Below are 23,921 nucleotides of genomic sequence, written 5' to 3'. Positions count from 1 at the left end.
ATCAACTATATATACTATACATATTATACACTCATTTTACACAAACATATACAAAATATCAATCTATTATTGTTATTATTTACAATACTTTTAATGATTGGAAATCTTATTCCCCCTCACATTTTAATATGAAATCAAACATAATATTATATTACTCTCTGTCGCAAGCTTTATTAAATTTAGTAGTCTACTTTTTTACTGCAATTCTTGGAGTCAATGATAGTTATTTAATACATTTGAAATGGCTTCTGTGACAATAAAAGACTTTAATTCAGATCTTGATAGATGCAACTTACCAAATTCTCACTACTGCTTGCCTGAACATTGTCTAAGTTATATACAAAATGGAAATAAGGCTCTTAATATACTCCATTTAAATATCAGAAGTATTAATAAAAATTTCGACAACCTCAGAACTTTATTAATTGAAATTAAAATAACATGTAACATTATAGTTCTATCTGAATGTTGGCTCAATAAGTCTTACAATATACCTACTCTTGATGGATATGATATACATAGCACGAATAATAATTTTAATCAGAATTCAGGCATTATAATTTATATAAAAAATGATTTGAAATGCTCGATTTCCGAACCGCTTTTCCAAGATGCTAACTGTCTAGTTTGCAAACTTGAATCAATTGCAATTGTTGCCATTTATAGATCGCCATCCTTAAAATCTAAAGAAAATATTGACAACTTTTTGAATAGCCTCGATTCTGTTTTTACTCAATTTTCTAAATTTTCAAACATTGCGCTAATTGGAGATATTAATATAGATATTAAAGAGAATAACGTGGATTCTAGATCTCATGACTATCTTAACCTAAGTGCCACCCACGGTCTGTTTCCAGCACATACGTCTCCCACTAGACAGGCAAACTGTCTTGATCATATTTTACTAAAATCGACACTTGATCGCACTGTCTTAATTATAGAATCTTGTATCACTGACCACATGCCAGTATTACTATCACTAAATATAGATTTCCAAAAAATTATAACTCATAATTATGCTTCGCGTGTTGATTATCTTGGTATTCAGCTGGAATTAGAAAATATCGACCTTTCAGGTCTTATGATTAATAATGATCCAAATATTATAACAGACAAATTAATTTCACTCATATCTGATACTGTAAAAAAACATACTACTCAACATAAAGTTCCTAGAAAGAATAGAAACATAAAACCTTGGATAACGCCAGGGCTTTTAAGGTGTATTAGAAACCGCGATAAAATGCATAAGAATGTGAGGAAATCACCTGATAATATAATACTTAAATTATCTTACTGTAGGTATCGTAATTTTTGTAATCGTCTCCTACGAACATTGAAACGCGAATACGAGAAAAGTATACTAACAAAAGCTAGAAATAATATTAAAGCTACTTGGCAAGCGATCACCGAAATAACGAACACAAAAAAATCACGCATTTCTTCTTCAGGTCTCTTAAAAATAGCCACTTCTCCAAAAACTTCGACTAATGTAGTAAACAATTTCTTTGCTGATACTGGACAAAGACTTGCATCAATTATTAAAGTTTCTCCCTTTAACAGTTTCTCTTACACTTGTCTGCCGTCCTCTGTTAATTCCTTATTTTTGCCTAATGTAGATCAAACTGAGATTGAATCCATAATTTTAAATTTAAGATCTGACTGTGCGACCGGCTGGGACGGTATTTCATCAAAGGTTTTAAAGATGTGTCGACGTTCCCTCGCCCCCATTATCACTCATATTTGTAACAAAAGTATTGAACATGGAATCTTTCCTAATGCTTTTAAAAAGGCAGTTGTTCATCCAGTGTTTAAGGGTGGTGACAGAGAGGATGTTAACCAGTATAGACCAATTTCAGTATTAACCAGCTTATCTAAAATACTTGAACGTGTCTTAAATAATAATCTTACAAAGTTTTTGGAAAGGAATAACATTATATCAAGTAAGCAATATGGCTTTAGGAAGGGTCTGTCTACAGAGGACGCTGTTATTGATCTTGTTGGAGATATAGTCGGGCACTTAGATAATTCAGCTAGGTGTTTGGCTGTATTTCTAGACTTATCAAAGGCTTTTGACACAGTTTCTGTCCCCATCCTTATACAAAAACTTGAAGAAATTGGAGTGAGGGGATGCCCACTACAGATTTTTGCTGATTACCTATCAAATAGGGTCCAATGTGTTAAAATTGATGAGCACTTAAGTGACGATGTGCCTATTACCTATGGCGTGCCACAAGGCAGTATACTTGGACCTACACTTTTTCAAATATATATGTTGTGCCAGTGCCACCTTGTGCCAGTTGAGAGAAAAATTGAAGAACTATCTGAGGCAGTGATAAAAATTTATTCAGAATTAAATCTGTTGGCACCATAAGTTGGATATTGATAATCTGTGGTACACACAGCGTCACCTGGCAACACTGTTATTCGGGAAGACATCTTTGATTTTACATTTATACACGGCATTCTATACAATCCTTTTCTGTTAATTACTATTTACAATTGTTACATGAAATAAAGTACATACTTGAGATTAATTGCTTTCTATTATACAACCCGACATACATAACAGATTGGCGACGGGGAAGTGGAAATTCAACATAAATAATCAAGTGAAGGACGAGTACAACGTGCATGCGTACATCGACCCATGTGCTCCTAACACCTTTTCCTTTGTTCCAAGGGTTCCACATCCCATGATGATAACCCGCTTCACAACCTCCTTTTTCCTTTACAATAATATAAAATACATTACAAGTACGCAAAATGGTACAGCAATTGGGGCAAGTATTATCTCAAATGTTAGAAACCATCCGAGGAATTCAAGTACAACAAGCGCAATTACAACAGCAATTACAAAATACGGATAAATCAGTGAGTGGAATTACATTACAACCATACGACGAAAACAATGAAAGTTTCTCATCGTATTTACAAAGGTTAGAAAATTACATTAACCTAAAAGGGGTTACAAATGATAAAACAAAATCACAGATTTTTCTGAACTGCATTGGCCCTAAATACTACCAAGTTTTACAAAATATTACAGCACCTGATTCTCCGGAAACCAAATCATATTATGACCTGATACAATTATTGAAAAACCATATCGTACCTGAACCTGGTGAAGTAGCCCAATAGCACAAATTTTGTTTAAGACAACAATACGAATGTGAAAGTATTGCAAATTATGTTGCTGACTTAAAAGAACTAGGGGGAAAATGTAACTTTAAATTTGCGAGCTGTCAACACAGCACATTTGAAACTCATCTGCGAGTACAATTCATACGAGGTCTCCGGAGTGCAGAAATAAAAGAAAGGTTACTACAAGAAAGCTCAACTACAAAGGTTGATGATTTAATTAAGATTGCAATGGCGATTGAGACATCTAAAGCTGAAACAAAAGAAATATGTTCTGGCCAAGTAAACATTAACAAAATTTCAACAAAATCAAATCATTTCAAAATTAAAACAAACATACAGCAACCTACATATATAAATACATACAAAAGAAAAAATACAAATAAATCATACAATTCATATCACGAGAAGATGAGAGAAATAAAAGTTTTCGCTGTGGCAAAGAAAACCATACAGCAAGGCAATGTCGTTTGAAAGGTAAACTATTTTGCAATAAATGTAAGATAAAAGGACACATACAATCTGTATGTTTCAAAGACCAAAAACAACTTGACTTAGTACAGGATCAATTCAATGAGGAAGATGAAATATATGAAATACATAAGATAAAAATGAGTTGTAACTTTTAAGAAAATGTATACATAATTTCCAGATGTGCAAGAATTGGTGCGAGTTGAAAGAAAAATAGAAGAACTATCTGAGGCAGTAATGAAAATTTATTCAGAATTAAATCTGTTGGCACCATAAGTTGGATATTGATAATCTGAGGTACACACAGCGTCACCTGGCAACACTGTTATTCAGGAAGACATCTTTGATTTTACATTTATACACGGCATTCTATACAATCCTTTTCTGTTAATTACTGTTTACAATTGTTACATGAAATAAAGTACATACTTGAGATTAATTGCTTTCTATTATACAACCCGACATACATAACAGATTGGCGACGGGGAAGTGGAAATTCAACATAAATAATCAAGTGAAGGACGAGTACAACGTGCATGCGTACATCGACCCATGTGCTCCTAACACCTTGTGCCAGTTGAGAGAAAAATTGAAGAACTATCTGAGGCAGTGATAAAAATTTATTCAGAATTAAATCTGTTGGCACCATAAGTTGGATATTGATAATCTGTGGTACACACAGCGTCACCTGGCAACACTGTTATTCGGGAAGACATCTTTGATTTTACATTTATACACGGCATTCTATACAATCCTTTTCTGTTAATTACTATTTACAATTGTTACATGAAATAAAGTACATACTTGAGATTAATTGCTTTCTATTATACAACCCGACATACATAACAGATTAGCGACGGGGAAGTGGAAATTCAACATAAATAATCAAGTGAAGGACGAGTACAACGTGCATGCGTACATCGACCCATGTGCTCCTAACACCTTTTCCTTTGTTCCAAGGGTTCCACATCCCATGATGATAACCCGCTTCACAACCTCCTTTTTCCTTTACAATAATATAAAATACATTACAAGTACGCAAAATGGAACAGCAATTGGGGCAAGTATTATCTCAAATGTTAGAAACCATCCGAGGAATTCAAGTACAACAAGCGCAATTACAACAGCAATTACAAAAATGGCTTGGCTTGGCCGTTCGTTACTACAAGAACTATTGTATAACACATAACTGCGTTAAAAACAACCGACTTCAAAAACGGAAAAGTAAGAAATAAAAAAGATTTGATATTATTAATTACTACATATTATTTTTATGTGCTATTTACTAAAAAGGTTTGATGTCGGTGCATGGGCTTAATACTAAGTGCTTAGTGTTTGGCACCGACTTCAAACCTATTTAATAAATAGCACATAAAAATAATATGTAGTAATTAATAATATCAAATCTTTTTTATTTCTTACTTTTCCGTTTTTGAAGTCGGTTGTTTTTAACGCAGTTATTTTTATTTAATACTTTTTAGTGTATTTTTCAACACGAATCAAACGAGCCCAAACTCGATAAAGTTGAGTCAATATATTACTGAGTTCCTATGGCCACCTTCCGATTCCATCATCAGATCAGCTCCATGTCATGATAATGTTTCATCGCTATCCAATTTACATTCGTATACAAAATTTCAGCTCAATCGGTTACCGGGAAGTGAATCAAAGTTACTTGCTACATTGAAATTAAGTCATCGAGTACAGACAAAAATGCTCATAAAATAAAAACTACTAGGCCTAGCCGAATAAAATTTTTATGGGACCAATTCGACACCATCCCGCATCGAACAAAAAAAGAATCACGTAAATCGGTTCAGAAACCTCGGAGTAATCGGTGTACATACATAAAAAAAAAAAAAAAAAAAAAAATATACCGGCCGAATTGATAACCTCCTCCTTTTTTTTGAAGTCGGTTAAAAAGTAATAAACAGTGAATTAATTTTTCACCTTACGCCGATGTGAATGTAGCGAAATGGCTGACGACCTACATCAGGACCTCAAAGTAGATCTCGTCACGGACATAATTAAAAAGAACGCTGAAGCTCACGAACGCAGACTTCATCACCATGTGAACGTCGAGGCTATCCAGCTCCTTGACAACACAGACATATATTACTCATTAGCCTATAGTATAAGGCTAGATCGTAATTTTCAATAATGATACCCTAGTTAGGTTCATTATATTAGGTGAAAAAAAATAAAAATAACTGCGTTAAAAACAACCGACTTCAAAAACGGAAAAGTAAGAAATAAAAAAGATTTGATATTATTAATTACTACATATTATTTTTATGTGCTATTTACTAAAAAGGTTTGATGTCGGTGCATGGGCTTAATACTAAGTGCTTAGTGTTTGGCACCGACTTCAAACCTATTTAATAAATAGCACATAAAAATAATATGTAGTAATTAATAATATCAAATCTTTTTTATTTCTTACTTTTCCGTTTTTGAAGTCGGTTGTTTTTAACGCAGTTATTTTTATTTAATACTTTTTAGTGTATTTTTCAACACGAATCAAACGAGCCCAAACTCGATAAAGTTGAGTCAATATATTACTGAGTTCCTATGGCCACCTTCCGATTCCATCATCAGATCAGCTCCATGTCATGATAATGTTTCATCGCTATCCAATTTACATTCGTATACAAAATTTCAGCTCAATCGGTTACCGGGAAGTGAATCAAAGTTACTTGCTACATTGAAATTAAGTCATCGAGTACAGACAAAAATGCTCATAAAATAAAAACTACTAGGCCTAGCCGAATAAAATTTTTATGGGACCAATTCGACACCATCCCGCATCGAACAAAAAAAGAATCACGTAAATCGGTTCAGAAACCTCGGAGTAATCGGTGTACATACATAAAAAAAAAAAAAAAAAAAAAAAATATACCGGCCGAATTGATAACCTCCTCCTTTTTTTTGAAGTCGGTTAAAAACCCTTTATATCACACCAAATTCATGTGTAGGAACTGTTTCATAACTAACTTAATATGTGAGGCTACCATTTATATTGATTCTCCCCATAGAAATTTTCTGGATTTACATTGCAAATCCAATGCTCCCATAATAAAAGAATCCAGTAATCAAACTATCAAATAAGGTCACTTTAATAAGTTTATCTCACTAACTCAATTATATTATAATGGATAGTATTTACACAAATGAAATTGATGCCTTAAAGGTGTCCGAGGCAAAATATTTCTCTTTATATTGAAAATGTTCCCATACAGAAGGTTGATGAGGCTCGTAATTTAGGTGTTACTTTCGATAAACATCTCAACTTTGAAAGCCATGTCCTTGAAGTCGTGCGCAGTTGCTTCTATCGATTAAAAGTGATTTACAAATTTCGACCTCGATAAACACTAACCTCCGTATCCTTTTGGCTGAATCTCTGGTATTATCTAAGTTAAATTATTGTATAAATGTGTATGGCCCTTGCTTACTTCAACGCTCGCAACGTCTTATTCAGAGAGTGCAAAATGCCTGTGTTAGATACTGCTTCAATGTTCCTCCGAGATCACATATAACACCTTTCTTAAACTCCGCCAAAATGCTTAACATGAAAGGTAGACAAGATCTATATTTGGCTTGTCTACTTTTTGATCTGTTCAAATCCAAGTGTCCTTCTTATCTGTACCAAAAATAAAGATGGAGGAAAGATCATGGTCGGAATCCAGTAAGGAGCGTAACTAACACACTGTCCGTCCCTCGGCATCGATCGCGAGCTTTCCGTGGTAGCTTTAAGTACTGTGCGACGAAGTGTTGGAACAATATCCCACCGCCGATTAAACAAGTGTGCTCAAAGTACTCTTTTAAAAAATTGTACAAAGCCCATTTACTTGATACACAAAGTAAAAAATAGATTTATATTTATTTCGCTCCACACCGCACAGACTTAGGGCTGCCAGGAGAAATCTTTTCTTTTTCTTATTATGATATTCTCACGTTTTGTTTCTATACACTATCGTTATTTTATGTAATAACTTATTTTTATTTTTATTTTATTCATATCACTTTTATGTATTTGTTTTCTCTTTAATCATATTTTCTATATTTTATTTCTATTATATACACAAATATTATTATTTCATACTATCTACATATTATATTTTATATTTGGTACGCTGAACTTCCTCGAACGGGTCTTGGCAGAATACCAGCGCTATGGTTCAAAGAACTATGGCATTGTGCTGAGCCAAGACCTTTTCAGGGAATATTGCTTGTATTTTTCTTTTTCTTTTATGTCAATGTAATTTTAGTTTTTAAATTGTTTAGTTTTAAGAATTATTGTAATAATTTCCTGAATAAATGATAAATAAATAAATAAAAACTTGCACGAGAAGGCTGAGGGTAATCCAAGAGGAACGTGGAATGCTATAAAAAAGATAACTAGCACTGGTGGAATATCTAATAATAATAGAGACATTCTGGCTATTGACGAAGACCCAAATATGGCAGTTTATAAAATTAATCACCATTTTGTGAGCATTGGAAAGGAATTAGCAACTAAAATACTGGTGAATAGTTTTGACAAGTCTACTAATAATAATGATAATGCTCAGAATAATTCTCAAGCGACACAGTTGAACTCGATGGCACTTCTGTATGTGGATCTCTGTGAAGTCGAAGCTGCAATACTCAGCCTTAAATGTAAAAGTGCTCCTGGTTGGGATAACATTCCAGCCAATATTATCCAAAGAGCTAGGAAAGCCCTAATTTCTCCCATAGTGCACATTATTAATCTATGCTTGGATAAAGGGACCTTCCCCTCAGTATTCAAAAAGGCGATTGTCCGACCTATACATAAAGGCGGAAGCAGAGACAGCATTTTAAATTATAGACCAATATCTATTCTTTCCTCATTATCAAAAATCTTTGAAAAACTTTTACACAAACGTCTCGTAAACTATTTGAACAAATACAATATCATCTCTAACAATCAATACGGCTTTCGCAGAGGTCGATCGACGGAAGATGCTGTACTTGAGTTAACTAATGTTATCACAAGAAATATAGAAAACAGAGATAAAACTATAGCTATATTTCTCGATCCCGCCAAAGCGTTTGACACTGTGTCTATTCCCATACTTATTAACAAAATGGAATCTGTTGGAATTAGAGGAGGAGCATTAGAAGTATTTAAGGACTATCTACAAAATAGGACTCAATTGGTTAAAGTCGACGAGTATATTAGCACTGAAGAATCTCTTTCTTATGGCGTCCCACAGGGAAGTGTTCTAGGACCGACACTGTTTCAACTAAATGTCAATGAATTATGTGAGTTGCCCATTATGAACGCTAAAATACTTTCTTATGCAGATGACACAGTCTTGATCGTTTACGGTAGTTCTTGGAATAGCTGCCACAAAAATGCAGAAGCCACGCTACAAACAGTAATGTTGTGGTTGAAAAAAAACTTATTAACCCTTAATGTCAATAAAACTAAATTCGTTACTTTTGCAAGCAATCTGTCACAAATACCTGACTATGAATTTTCTATTACGGCTCATAACCGCTTGCAGCAATCAGATACCTGTGATTGTAACTCAATTGAGAGAGTCTCTGAGATTAAATATCTAGGAGTAATAATAGATTCGACCCTGCGTTGGAGTAGTCACATTCAGATGGTCTCAACTAGAATTAGAAAAGTCATGTACCCTATTAGAAAACTCAGACTTGTGAGTGATACTAAATTATTAAAAATCGTATATTACTCTCTAGGTCAATCGCTACTCACGTATTGTATTACAGTATGGGGCAACACACACAAAACAAAACTACTTCCACTCGAAAGAACGCAAAGAGCCTTGTAGAAAGTTATGTTGTGTAAGCCTTACTATTACTCGACCTCTTCCTTGTATAATGATTGCCAACTCTTATCTGTTCGTAAATTTTTTATTTTCAATTCAATGTTAAAAAAACACAAAACAATAACATTTAATCCTAATATATTGATGCATCGGAGGAATTTTATTGTCTGCATGACTGCAGCAGTAAGAATGGATTTGGCCAGACGTCACTTTAATGTTGGTAGCTCATTTTTATATAACAAAACTAGCGGTCCGCCCCGGCTTCGCCCGTGGTACATGTTTACGTTTTCTCTACATAAGAACCATCCTCGTACTTCAAGGAATATAATAAAAAAAGAATTATCGAAATCGGTTCAGCCGTTCTCGAGTTATGGAATTACAACGAAAAGTGGCATTGATTTTTATATATTAGATAAATAAGTCTCTTAACTCTCTAACCTGTAATAAAATAAAACCGATTTTAAAGGAATATCTATTAAAACTATCATATGAGGACACTGAACCTCTATTATTGTAAAGATCATAAAAAAATACACACACATTCTACACAAACGCATACACTCATTCACCCACCCATACATACTCACTCTTACACACTCATGTTACATTTGTGGATGCCCACTTTCACGACATGTTGTCGGTTCCTTTTAAATACTCCGTCTCGTATCCCACGAGAATAAAAGTATTTAGAATCCCCTAGAAAAGAAAGAAAGATATATTATTATAGTACTATTCGTTCAACCTTCTTCTTCGCCTTTTGTTCTCTTCTTGATTCCTTATTGCTTCATTTATTGTTTGTTCGTCTGTATATATTTGATGTGCCTCTAATGGATTATCTGGTTCGTCTGTTTGTAATGTGTGTTGTATGTTCATTAGTTGAGATGTATGTGTTGATAGTCCTATACTTTGTGTGTTATGATTTACTGCTGTGTTTATAAATACGTTATCGCCAAGTACTTTACTTAATATGATTGATGAATGTAGGGCTGCTTGTTTTTGAAGAATGCTGATGTCAATAAACGTATCTAATTTATCTATAGGTATATTTTATAATGTTTTTAGCAACTACCCCTGTGGCTCCTATGACAATCGGAATGACCGTTGTTTGAGTTTTCCACAGACGGCTTACTTCAGTTTTGAGTAGTTGATATTTACTTAACTTTTCTATCTCTTTCGGTCCTATGTTGTAGTCTATAGGTACTGTTATATCTATCAAATATGTTTTGTTGTTAATTTTATCTATATATATTAAGTCTGGTCTATTGACACACTCATGTTTATTATAATGTAATGTAATTTTAACTCCAATGTAATGAAATTCTAATATACTGTAATTTTAATTTTAATCTCTAATTTTTAAAAATAACATAGTCATTTCTAGTTTGAGGGGTGGGCGAAGGTATCTGTAGCACAGTTTATACTACCACAGATACCGGTATTCCTCCTATTTTTATTGTATAATTTTTCAAATTAGTTTATGATATTAACTATGTGTGTAAAATGTTTATGAAATGTGAATGTAAATAAAATAAATACTAAATACTAAAATTTGCTGTACATTTTCGTCACATAATTTTGATGCCACTTTATTATGCTGCCTACTAATGTCAGATATTTTTGCTGTATATGGGCAGACAGATATTGAACTCGTTCTTATGACAGATATTTTTGCTAATCTGCAAATGGTAACATATTTATGCTTCTGACTTATACATTTCCATAATTTCTATTAGAGCAGAAAATTGCTCCGGGCTGGCGCACAGCCTCTCCAGAAAAATAAGATCACATAGACATAAGATCACATTTTGAATAAATTAAAGATAAACCTCGAAGACATTGTATAAAATATATAATATTTCTATGCATCATTGCAAATGCCAAATGAACTTACCTCTATGTGTATTTTTATAAATGTGTAGTGAACCAATGATAAACACAGGTTGCAAACCTGTATTTATCATTGGTTCACTACAATTATGTCAATTTTTTGAAGACTGACTTCCTTATTTTTCATAAATAGCAGTTTACTTGAATATTTTTCAAAATTAATAATGTTAAACCTTAGATTACAAAATAAAGGTTAAACGTTATTGTTAACAGTTTGACGTACCGTGATTGATTGTTAAAATTCGAAGCCATAGATATTATCGTACGATCCAATAGAATATCTAAGCGTTCGAAAAGTTGTAATCCACATGGCTGCCTATCTACTAGCGTAATCTCTAAGTTTGTAGAAATAGAATTGGGAGTGTTCTCTTTGTAAAAAGCCAAAGAAAGAAAATAACGACGAGTTGCCGCTGCGTTCTGCTGACAACAATACCTTGAGACCTTATAAAAGGCAGGCAATATCATCGCCACCGAACTTAGCCTCGGCCACCACAAGTGAAGACATACAAAATCTTGTGAAAGAGGTATGTTTTAGTGAGCTGGAAAAATTATTTGTCCGATTCGAAGATCGAATGATGAATTGGCACCTCTTAAGGAAAACAAGTACGCAGTATGATGATTTGAGTAAAAAGCATGAGCAAGCTCTTTATGAAATTGACTTCGGAACTCCACTCAAAGTATTCCGATGTTACCCATAAAATTCAATTACTGGAGCAATATTCACGCACCCAAAACATTGAAATTCAAATTCAATTACTGAAGCAATATTCACGCACCCAAAACATTGAAATTCAATGCGTCACGGAAAAAAAGAGTGAAAATATATTAAATATAATTTCAGATATCATTAAACCTGTAAGCTATGAACTCAAAGATGAGAATATTCTTAATTTTAGCCGTGTCCCCCGCATGGGTCCGGATAATTCTCGACCCCCTTCGATCGTTGTAACTCATTCAGCGGCAAGGCGGTCTGACACCCGGCGGCATGTGAGTGAGTTATCTTTGTGAGGTTATATGAATATATTAGTGCAAATGCTATCACTCTTTGATAATTCTCGTGGGGCGTGGTAACTTCGTAGTTGTCGGCGCTACTGGCAGCGCCTGTAGTCGTGACGTCATGGCGATTGTTTTGCTTTTGGAAGAGAACAAAAGAAGAACGAAGTTATTATAATATAGTTTTCTTTCAAAAGCTACATTTGTGCACTAAATCAGCATGGGAAAATAGACTTGTTTATTAGGTTAATAAGATTATTAAATATTTCTAAAGAAATATTTTGGCTGTAACAGCTTGCCTAATGAATACACCAAATTTTAAGGTGTTCCTGGATACCTCCAAAGGCTAATGATATCAATATTGAATGCTGCACCTGGGTCGAGAGAAGAAGTTACACTACTCGTCATGTGCAAGCACGGAACTACATCGATCGTTGCTGCGCCTTACTCAATGCATGTTTGCTCAAACATAGAAACCTCCATTATCATCCTCACATTGCCAGCAGAATTGTGTCTGCATGTTGAGTCTTGCATAATATTGCATTACAAGCTCGATTGCCACAACCAGTTTATTTTGCTAATTCTGATGACACGGGACCAGAGGAAGCCGGTACGGCTCACCCTAGCAGCCAAGAAAAGCTTATAAGTCAGGGTACTACGGGCTTACTTGGTAAATCGATTGTAGGGACATATTTTATTTTATTTTTATTACGTTTTGCCCGTGGATCAGCCTAAGCTGTTAAGCCTCACGTTTGTTTGTTTTTATATTTTTATATAATATTAGCAATAATACAAATGAAATACAAAGAACACTGCATGTACCGTAAATAAATTTCTTACAAAGCGATTACTTTCTGCCTTAGACTTGCCAGCCCAGACCTAAAGCAAAAAGAGAATTTGTCTTTCGCAGTAAAAAAAAGGGGTTTTAGATACACACCGTGAGAATTCAAGAGAGCATTCGGCGTTTTTTAGAAGAATAGAATTCTATTTCTCCTGCGAAAAGTCAAATAATAATAGAATCACAGATCTACCTAATAAAATTTTTATGGGACTAATACAATAATGTGTGTAATATTTACAAAATAACCAATGGTGTCGTACTTATACTTCAAAGAAAATGAAGTATTCCCCAGCATTCAGAAAATTTGTCATTAAATTTTTATACTCCAAAAGCTTATGAGTACGTCAGGATCGTATAACGCTTATTTGTCACATCCTAAAACATTAGCAAAATGATACAGCCACATTATCATGAATCTGGTATCAAAGCTATCTCGCAAACATTCGATGGCCGTGCCACGTCTTTTACTACTTTGGAGAATCTATACTAATATTATAAAGCTGAAGAGTTTGTTTGTTTGTTTGAACTCACTAATCTCGGGAACTACTGGTCCGATTTGAAAAATTCTTTCGGTGTTAGATAGCCCATTTATCGAGGAAGGTTATAGGCTATATTTCATCACGCTACGGGCAACAGGAGTGGAGCCACGGGGGTGAAACCGCGCGGAGCAGCTAGTCTTATGATATAACTAACTCTACGAATATTAAAACCGGCTACTCATCAACCTGCCGCAGGGGCAATCGGGCAACTGAATCATTAAGAGGACGATGAAGACCTTCAGCAAATAAAATAACAACAAGTGGAGTTATTATAACTGCGTTAAAAACAACCGACTTCAAACTTGCACGTTTGCAACATTTACAAATACAGACAAAAATGCCCAATAAAAACTACTGGGCCTATATCCGAATAAAATTTTTATGGGACCAATTCAACACCATCCCGCATCGAACAAAAAAAGAATCACGTAAATCGGTTCAGTAACCTCGGAGTAATCGGTGTACATATATAAAAAAAAACATACCGGCCGAATTGATAACCTCCTCCTTTTTTTGAAGTCGGTTAAAAAGGCGTATTTCTTTTGGAAATATCTCTATTATTTTAACTGAGTTAAAATTACCAGATTTTAAGAAAATAAACCACACTGAATACTTCGTTCAATTAATGAATGACACGTTCGATACCTTCAATTTGCGAACCATGGCACATTTTGACTATAGAAAATTAATTACTGAAGAAAATAAATCGGAGACCAAGCACTACTGGAAACTAATTTAGAAACGACAAACTCGAGAAACAAAGAGAGAAACGGGCAACTGCATTCCGTATATGTATATCGCAATATTGACTTGTTCTTCCGCAACAGAAATTATAAATTTAACAACTTCTTTGTACCGACAAGACGACTCAGATAATTGTGTAAACGATACATACCTTAAATTTTTTACAAGCCTGCAAAATTTCAACAATTTCGCACACTATTTCAATATTTACACTGTTATTAATGACAAGAATAACCTCCTCTAATCCATTGTCATCTATTAAGGACAATTCATAGAAAGCCTTGCGGCCCAAACTTTTTAATGAGTAAACATAATTTTCCACCCAGTGTCAATCATAAGGGACACTTTTGAATTTTGCGCTTAAATTAAAAAATCGCGACATTTCTTTTTGTCTTTGCTTTTTTTCAATTGGTCAGTTATATTCGAATAGGAAACAGAAGCCATATTGCCAATCTAACCAATTGTGTCACATCAAATCTCCACCACGTATCATCATGAGCGCCCGCCGAAGGAATGGTGAGTATTAATCCATTTTTTAATGAATAATCTTTGTGTTTTTAAACTTAAACCTTTTTTATATTTATTATGATTCGTATATTCGTTTATTTAATGACATTATTTTAAGCGTCCTTATTAAAAACAAAAATTTACTAACAGTCAAAGTTAGTTGTCCATTATAATGGACATTGGAATGAACCTTTACTATGTCATAAATTTTAATTACAGGGATTTGTCCAATGAAGCAATAATGTCAGGGCAAACCCCATCCCACTGGACTCAAAGCCTTTTTACATGCCAATCCCAATGTACTAGTATGCGATTTACATATTTATCAAGGCGAAACTACATATCCGGATTACGCAGGAACTGAATTTGGCCTGGCCGAAAAAGCTGTGTTAATTACGTCCCAAAGGTTAGCATATGAGCTTTATAACAGAAGTATTGGATGCACCAGCACGCTGAAGAAAGATCGAATCCATAGAAATCTAATTAATAACAAGACACATAGAAGTGCTATAATGTCATAATTAGTATGAAAACCACTGTCGCCAAAACCCACACATTAAACCGAGGACTAGACAGTTCACACAAGTAAACTATGCCTTTTATTGGACAGCTTCATTTTAATGAAAACTAACTTAAATAATAAATTTCGCATTTTAATATGTACCCTAACTCACGACTTTACGGCTTATTTTAGTATAACATCCCTAGGTACGTGAGATGTTTTGTTTCCTTTTGCTTAGAAACTTCAAATACGAAAAAATTCGGCTACTCGACAACAAAGGGCGTTAATTTTTGATAGATGTAACTTTGAACCTCAACGCATAGAAATAAGGTTGAAATTTCATTAACGTCATTCAATGTTCATTCAACGCTTTAGTGATGTAAGACATCATCAGCCTTGTTATCAAAATCAAATCAAATCAAACCAAATCATTTATTTATTTCTCCTCACAATATTCCCAATCACATAAAATCTACATGCATACAAAATTATATTTTTTTTATCGATAGTTAAATGATAGTTAACAAATAAGAAATATATAGTTGAAATATTAGATTTTAATACAGTGGTAGGCTCATCTCGTGAGCCCACGGCAGACCTTAGATATATAAGAAATAAAAATATGTTATGTACTTAAATATTTATTTATCTATATATACAAATAATAAAACAGTGTCTGTACATTGTATAATATATTATTAAAAAAATGGAGGGGGTTTAGAAACTAAGAGTATAAATTTGAAAATCTCGAACACCTGATGCAGAACCGCGCCAGACTACCAAAACTATAAGAGTTATAACAATTGTGCCATAACAAAAAGCGTTCCACATGATAGCATTTCCTGCTGAAAGTATAAATTTAAAGATCTGAAATGCACTGCGAGCACTATAACATAGGAAAGACAACAGAGACTCACAAACTTTCGCATTTATAATATTAGTAGTTTGTCCCGAATACACATACAACAAAAAATTCAAAATCAATTAGAAAGTGTGAGTAAGAGAGAGAGTTGCTGGAGTACGGCGTGAAGAGATAGAACAAGAGCACAACGAAAGTAGTTTATAAAGAGATTAAAAAGTTATTAACCGACTTCAAAAAAAAGGAGGAGGTTATCAATTCGGCCGGTATGTTTTTTTTTTGTATTTTTTTATGTATGTACACCGATTAAATTAACAATTTTTTTTTCCTAGTCGCGGATGTCTATTTGTCCTTAATGTCAGGACATGTGGAAATCTACAAAGAATATATTTAATACAAAATAGTTTTGTCAACCTAAACGAAGAATGTCCTTTACATTATGTCATTATTGTAAATTTAATTAATGTGATTCTGTGTCGACGGTAAAATTGTCCGAAAATGATTGTATCGATGTACTTAGTTAAAAAAGTTATAACTATATCAGTTATAAAAATAAAAAAAAAATTAAAATAAAAATATAATCCAATTATTCCATCAGTCGTCATAAGACTTATATTGAAATAAATAAAAACCTAGTTAACTACTAATTATAAATTATATTTTAACACAATTTTTTAACACAATATCACATCACTAGCTTGCGACTATTTACTCTTTATCGTTTACAATGCAGTACATTGCTTTTTGTAATTGTCATTTGATAACATCTGGCAGATAAAACCACCGACCTGTCAGATGTTGACAATAGTAAAAGGCAATGTATAGCTAAACGTGATACGAGGAACGGTCGATTGTGTCATTCGTATTACTTGTAAATATTCTTTAATTTTAAGGAAAAACGGCATTATTTCTAAAAAAAATATATACCGATAAAATGTTATTCCTTTATTAGTATAATTAAAACTTGTGGAAGTATTTCCACAATGGGAAATGCTGAAACACACCATGTTTACACACGCACGTTTCTAGAGCAACTGAACAGCGACGAACGCACTTGTGGTATGGTAACCACCTGAGCGGCGACAATGTCACGCGTGCATACGACTTTTAGTGCCTTGTTATTTAGATTTCTATGATCGAATCCCTCGCGATTGTCCCATTAAACAAGACTACGAACTCAAAGAAATGGGTAGAGGAAGTTCCCATGTTCTAGTAAAAGAAGACAATATATATATAATAGACAATATAAACCGATGCAGACTATTTCATTTTAATAAAACTTATTTCAAGTGCACTTCGTGCCAAATATATTTGTGCCTTACTAAAAACAGAAATTGTTATTTAGACTTTCATCAGCAATAATTGCTGAAGGGTTTTTTTGTTTGTACTTGATTTTTATTTGATATTGCTCATGGTCATATGTACCTGTTTCATCAGTATTACTTATTTATAGTTACTTACCTATTACTTACCAATAACACCCCCCCCCCCCCCTGCTATTTATTTTTTCAATATTTTCAATGTACAGAATTGACTCTTCTACAGATTTAATATATGTATATAGAATAGATTGTTCACTTTTAAAAACTTACATACATAGCAGATCAACAAAACGAGGTATGTACCTCTATTGTTCGAACAATCATAAGTTAACGACTTTTAAGAACTTGCCGACAATGTAAGTACACTATTGTTTCTTAGAAAACATTTTAGGAGAATAAGATAATTAATTTATGACTCACGTAAACACGTGTTTGCTTGATTGGTATCAGGTGTCGAATTTTGATTTCCTTTGAAATTTAGCTAAGCAAGTAATTTGTTTTCGACTTAAATACTGTTAGAAGTAGTTTGGTTCTACTGCAATACACATCAATTAGTACAACAGTTAACATGAGTGCTGTGAAACGAAAACTAAAAACTTAAAGTCTTGCTGAAAAAGTGCTCGAAGATGTGAAGAGGTGTCAAAAAGAAAGCTGTTGCTGAACAATTTGGCCTGCAAGTGAGTACTCTTTCAACAATAATAAAAAATGAATCAGATATCATGAGAAAATACAAAATGGTCAAAATTTCTCCTGCAAAAGACGACGAATTGTAAAATATCCGGGCTTTGAGGAATGCTTACTTAAATGGTTTGAGCAGTGTCGCAGCCAAAATATCAGCGTTAGTGGACCACTGTTACAAGAAAAAGCCCAAATATTCTCTAAATCATTGGGAATCTAACGATTCCCAATGATTCAAAAGATAAAAATTCAAAAGAAGACAGGACCTTGTCTTTAAATAAGTTTGTGGGGAAAGTGCAAGTGTCAACATTAAAACCTGTAACAAATGGAAAAGTGCATTGCAAGATTTGTTACATGGTTACCAACATGACAATATGTTCAATGCTGACGAAACAGGCCTGTTTTTTAAATGTCTTCCTGATAAGACTCTAACTTTTAAAAATGATAAATGCCATGGTGGGAAGCATAGCAAGGAACGTTTGACTATATTGCTAGGAGCAAATATGTCGGGCAAAGAAAAACTCTCACCATTAGTCATCGGCAAATCTAAAAAACCTCGTCGTTTTTCAAAATGTATATCACTACCACTGCAATATGAAGCGAATACGAAAGCATGGATGACTTCTGCAATTTTCAAAAACTGGCTCATAAACATTGACATAAAAAATGGCCAAAGAAAAAAGAAAAATCTTGGTGTTCCTTGATATGTAATTGTACAGCTCATAATGATATTCCATAAATGAAGGCTGTTAAAATACGTTACCTGCCTGCCAATAACACATCAAAATTACAGCCTATAGACCAAGGTGTCATTAAAAACTTCAAGTCATTGTATCGAAAAGAAGTTGTCAGGAACACGTTGGCTAATATGGAAGAAAAAATTAATTCTACTATAGATGTACTATAGATGACCTTATGCAGTTTTGAGCAAAAAATACATGCACTGTCAGCAAGGCATCCTAAGGCAACCACTGAAAATCAGTGTATTGCACTGAGTGGCAGGCCTTTTGTGGCATACATATATTTAAGTTTGATTTAAGTTTCTTGTTTTATTTTATTTGTATCTTTTATGTATCCATAATAAACGTATTTCATTTCATGTATTGCAAGCCATGAGAATGGCTGATAAACTACTACTCTACTGTATTTTAATTTATATAATGTATTTTAAATTATCAAAAGAGTAGAATTTGGATGATGACAGAATTATTCATTGCAATATTGCAGACAATTAAATCTTTGTGGATCGAATGGCTTCCCAGTTATTTCACTAAAACAACGACCAGAGTTCTCTCGAAATTATAATGAACTAAAACATGACGCTGCAAAATTTTATATCTTCTAATATTTTATAATATTAACATCAACACTATACTTAATAGAATATCCCCTCCCTCCACTGTTACCCCCCGTAAACTGAAAATACAATATAACTTTAAAGAAGAAGTCATAGATGTCACCATGCACCCCACCATTTCAAAACAGGTTTAAGTAAATTATTGATCTGTTTTATTTTAAACAGGATTTCTGTACGGAGGGAGATTTACATGGTAAAGGGCTATGTGATAGGAAGCAACTTGACATGTCTGGCGAATCCAACTAGTGGTAGTGTCAAATAAAGCGATAGCTACACCCAATCATTTGTACCAATGGACGAAAGCAACAATGCTGCAAAAGCACATTTTATATGCTCAAAAAGAAGGCATTCAGCAAATCACATTATTTTAAAGAGCAGATTTTAATCAGCAGTGGTATTATTCACAGAAAAAATAAATTTTTCATTTTAATTTGGACTTGTTAAGATGAAGATGTTTAGAAAATTTTTGTAGTATATTTTAGTAAAACATACCACAAAATATTCATATAAATACTCAAATATTTCTAAAATTTGAAATAAGTTTGAAAAGATTCATCACTCTGCAAAAGCTTATAAGCAAGCACATATGTGCTCTTCATGAGCTGGAATGCACTCATACAATGAATAGCATGTTGCGGATCAACATCAACCAAGATCAGCAAACAAGCTCACAAATCATTAACTTATCAACAAAGCAGCCACCACTTGAGAAAACGTCTAGTAAAGCAGAAAAAAAATGGCAGAAAAGATATATATGAACCTCAGCCATACACATGCACCTGTACACAGTACCCACTATCCCCGAAAGGTTTTACTTGAAAGTCCTAAGCTGTGCCTCGACATGGATGATTTAAATGCACATCAGAAGTTTTATGGGTAACCTTATTGGTGAATTTTCTTTTTCTTGATATTAAGACCACAACTGTTAAATATCCTCCCACATTTGCTCCTCTTTATGTAGGTAGTATATGCACAACAATCCAATTGGTAGTCAGCATGATCCAATTTAGCCGGTTGTGAATTTGAAACCTCCACCCAAGAAGCACGACCTGTGGAATAATAATTCAAATTCAAAATTTATTTATATTTTCACAATTTTTTTACATAATTACACATTAATACATAATATAAATAATACAAAGTATATTAGCATAAACATTATGAACTCTGAATCAGAACTGAAAATGTGGTGGACGGTGGTGCCATGTGGACCACTCTATTTAAATGCTTGGAAATGTTGAATTGCGTACCTCCTTTGTTTTTTCAAGATTTTCAGATGGCCGTAAGTTTATATCGACCATTATTTTTTGCGGTTTGGTCAGAGCCTGGTTCCAGCGCACTTTTACAGAACGAAAACCATTAGATTTATCACAAAATACATTTTTATCAGGAAAGCGCAGATCATAAATCATATTCTATAGTCCAAACTCCAAGTTCCAACATATTACTTGCATTACTTGCTCTGTGGTTCCAACGTGGTTCCAACTGCCAATTGCCAAAATTGGATTCAAATTTTCAACTTTCAAGTGGGATTCAAATACTGACGGCTGACCTCTATAGTCTACAGCAAGAAGCTTATAACTTATACACTGGAGATTTCGGTATGAACCACAGGTATGAACATTTGACGTGTAACAAGAAAATTGTTGTGTTTTATCACTTTCACACCTAACTTGGTATTGCCACTGTTAATACGAAGTTTTCCCAAGGCTACTATGTATGCCGTAATATTCTGTGCAAAAGGTTAGTTTTTGTACATGAGTTTGTTGATAAATTGCCAACAACGTCATTCAGAAGCATTGTTGGATGAGACAATTATTATTTCTGCTAAATAAAATAAGTATCGGACCAATTATTAAAAAGCGATACTCCCTGATTATGGGTAGTTACCATAATAAAATTGTAGCAACCAAGAAGCTTATATCCTCTAATACACTGGAGATTGCACTATGACCATTAACTTGAAACAAGAAACTATGACATTCAATGACGTCAGTCATGTTTTTTGTCTCTTTCTGTCGAGTGACCACGCTGGTTTGTAAATTCAGGATTTTTCAAAATAGAAAAAACTAAAAATCATGGTCTATAAATAATAACGACATATATTTTTAACAGTATTTATATTATAATATTATGGTCATACTTTATAGGTAGGTACATACAATTTTAATTGGTATAGAATGATAGTTATAAATAACTTTTGGCTACAAAGCTTGGATATGAACCGATATATAGCATTAACATCCTTTGTAAATAGAGGAAAGTTGTGTTTTGCATCAGATGCTGTTTACCAAATTGTTAGCTACTCAGATCTTCTTTTTAAACGCGTTGCTTCGACGGGTCAATTTCAAGCCAGAATCATCAAAGAAAAACTGTTTATAGCAGCCTTGCACAAATTTCAGCTAACTTTACAAAGTTTATTTTTCAAAAGGTATTTTTTTCTGGGTCGTAATCCTCAGTAACCTTGAGGGGCACATATATTTCTTTTTATTTTACTTTTTGGAAAGCTGAAATACGTAAAACAAAAAAATATGAGGTAAGTTAAAAAAGTATAAATTTCAATGTAAAAACGAACAATCTTATAACTACATGTGAGTGCAATACCGATGTCATGTGTTGTTTCATTACTAGTAACAATCTTTAAAATGGTGTTCTAAATTTTCATCATAATATTGTTATTACAATATATTCTCTTCGCTATCCATAAAAACTCGTCATCATGGTTACCTTACTTGTTAAATCTGTTTATTGAAAACTTGTTGAAAAATGATAAAGTATTAGGGAATTATCAAATTTAACATGACTGCTTACTAAAATGATGCTAAATTAGACAATTTTTGCCATTGAAATGATTCTAAACAGGTAAATGCAGGAGTATTGAGGAATATTGTAAATAACGTAAATATACACTTGCCTGTGAAATTCTATGCCAGAATTTGGTGTCCAAACACTTCTGCAATTTTGCACAATACAATGCATTCTTTATATTCGGAAAATATTCATTAAATAAGCAACAATATTAACTTAAATATTCGAAGCGACGCAATTTTTTTGACACACATGCCATATTGACAAAGTGAGAGTTGCTACAATTTTATTATGGTGACTACCCATAATCAGGGAGTATCGCTTTTTAATAATTGGTTCAGATACTTAGTTTATTTAGCATAAATAATAATTGTCTCATCCAACAATGCTTCTGAATGACGTTGTTGGCAATTTATCAACAAACTCATGTACAAAAACTAACCTTTTGCACAGAATATTACAGCATACATAGTAGCCTTGGGAAAACTTCGTATTAACAGGGGCAATACCAAGTTAGGTGTGAAAGTGATAAAAAACATGAACTGGGCAATATTTTCTTGTTACACGTCAATGTTCATACCGAAATCTCCAGTGTATTAGATATAAGCTTCTTGGTAGCAACTCTCACTTTGACAATATGGCATAAGTGTCAAAAAAATTGCGTCGCTTCGAATATTTAAGTTAATATTGTTGCGTATTTAATAAATATTTTCCGAATATAAATAATGTATTGCATTGTGAAAAATTGCAGAAGTGTTTGGACACCAAATTCTGGCATAGAATTTCACAGGCAAGTGTATATTTACGTTATTTACAATATTCCTCAATACTGCTGCATTTACCTGTTAAGAATCATTTCAATGGCAAAAATTGTAAAATTTTGCATCATTTTAGAAAGCAGTCATGTTAAATTTGTTATTTTCCTAATACTTAATCATTTTTCAACAAGTTTTCAATAAACAAAATAAACAAGTAAGGTAACCATGATGACGAGTTTTTATGGATAGTGAAGAGAATATATTGTAATAACAATATTATGATGAGATTTAGAACACCATTTTCAAGATTTTTACTAGTAATGAAACAACACTCGACATCGGTATTGCACTCATAATATGTAATTCTAAGATTGTTCGTTTTTACATTGAAATTTATACTTTTTTAACTTACCTCATATTTTTTGTTTTAGGTATTTCAGCTTTCCAAAAAGGAAAATAAAAAGAAATATATACGTGCCCATCAAGGGTAAAATTACTGAGGATTACGACCCCGAAAAAAATACCTTTTGAAAAATAAACTTAGTTGTGCAAGGCGTTTATTATAAACAGTTTTTCTTTGATGATTTTGGCTTGAAATTGACCCGTCGAAGCAACGCGTTTAAAAAGAAAGATCTGAGTAGCTTACAATTTGGTAAACAGCATCTGATGCAAAACACAACTTTCCTCTATTTACA

General features: G+C 33.3%; 1 long non-coding RNA gene across 1 annotated transcript; it reads right to left on the bottom strand.

The window, feature by feature from the left end:
- Positions 1-19,586: 19,586 nt before the first annotated feature.
- LOC123705502 lies at positions 19,587-21,213 on the bottom strand. The gene is made up of 2 exons (XR_006753311.1): positions 20,911-21,213; positions 19,587-20,709 (listed from the first exon to the last, which is right to left on the bottom strand). It is a non-coding gene; the product is annotated as an uncharacterized LOC123705502 (long non-coding RNA).
- Positions 21,214-23,921: the final 2,708 nt, after the last annotated feature.

Source organism: Colias croceus, chromosome Z (assembly GCF_905220415.1).
Source record: "Colias croceus chromosome Z, ilColCroc2.1".
Lineage (NCBI taxonomy): Eukaryota > Metazoa > Arthropoda > Insecta > Lepidoptera > Pieridae > Colias > Colias croceus.
This window is presented reverse-complemented; position numbering and strand designations above follow the sequence as displayed.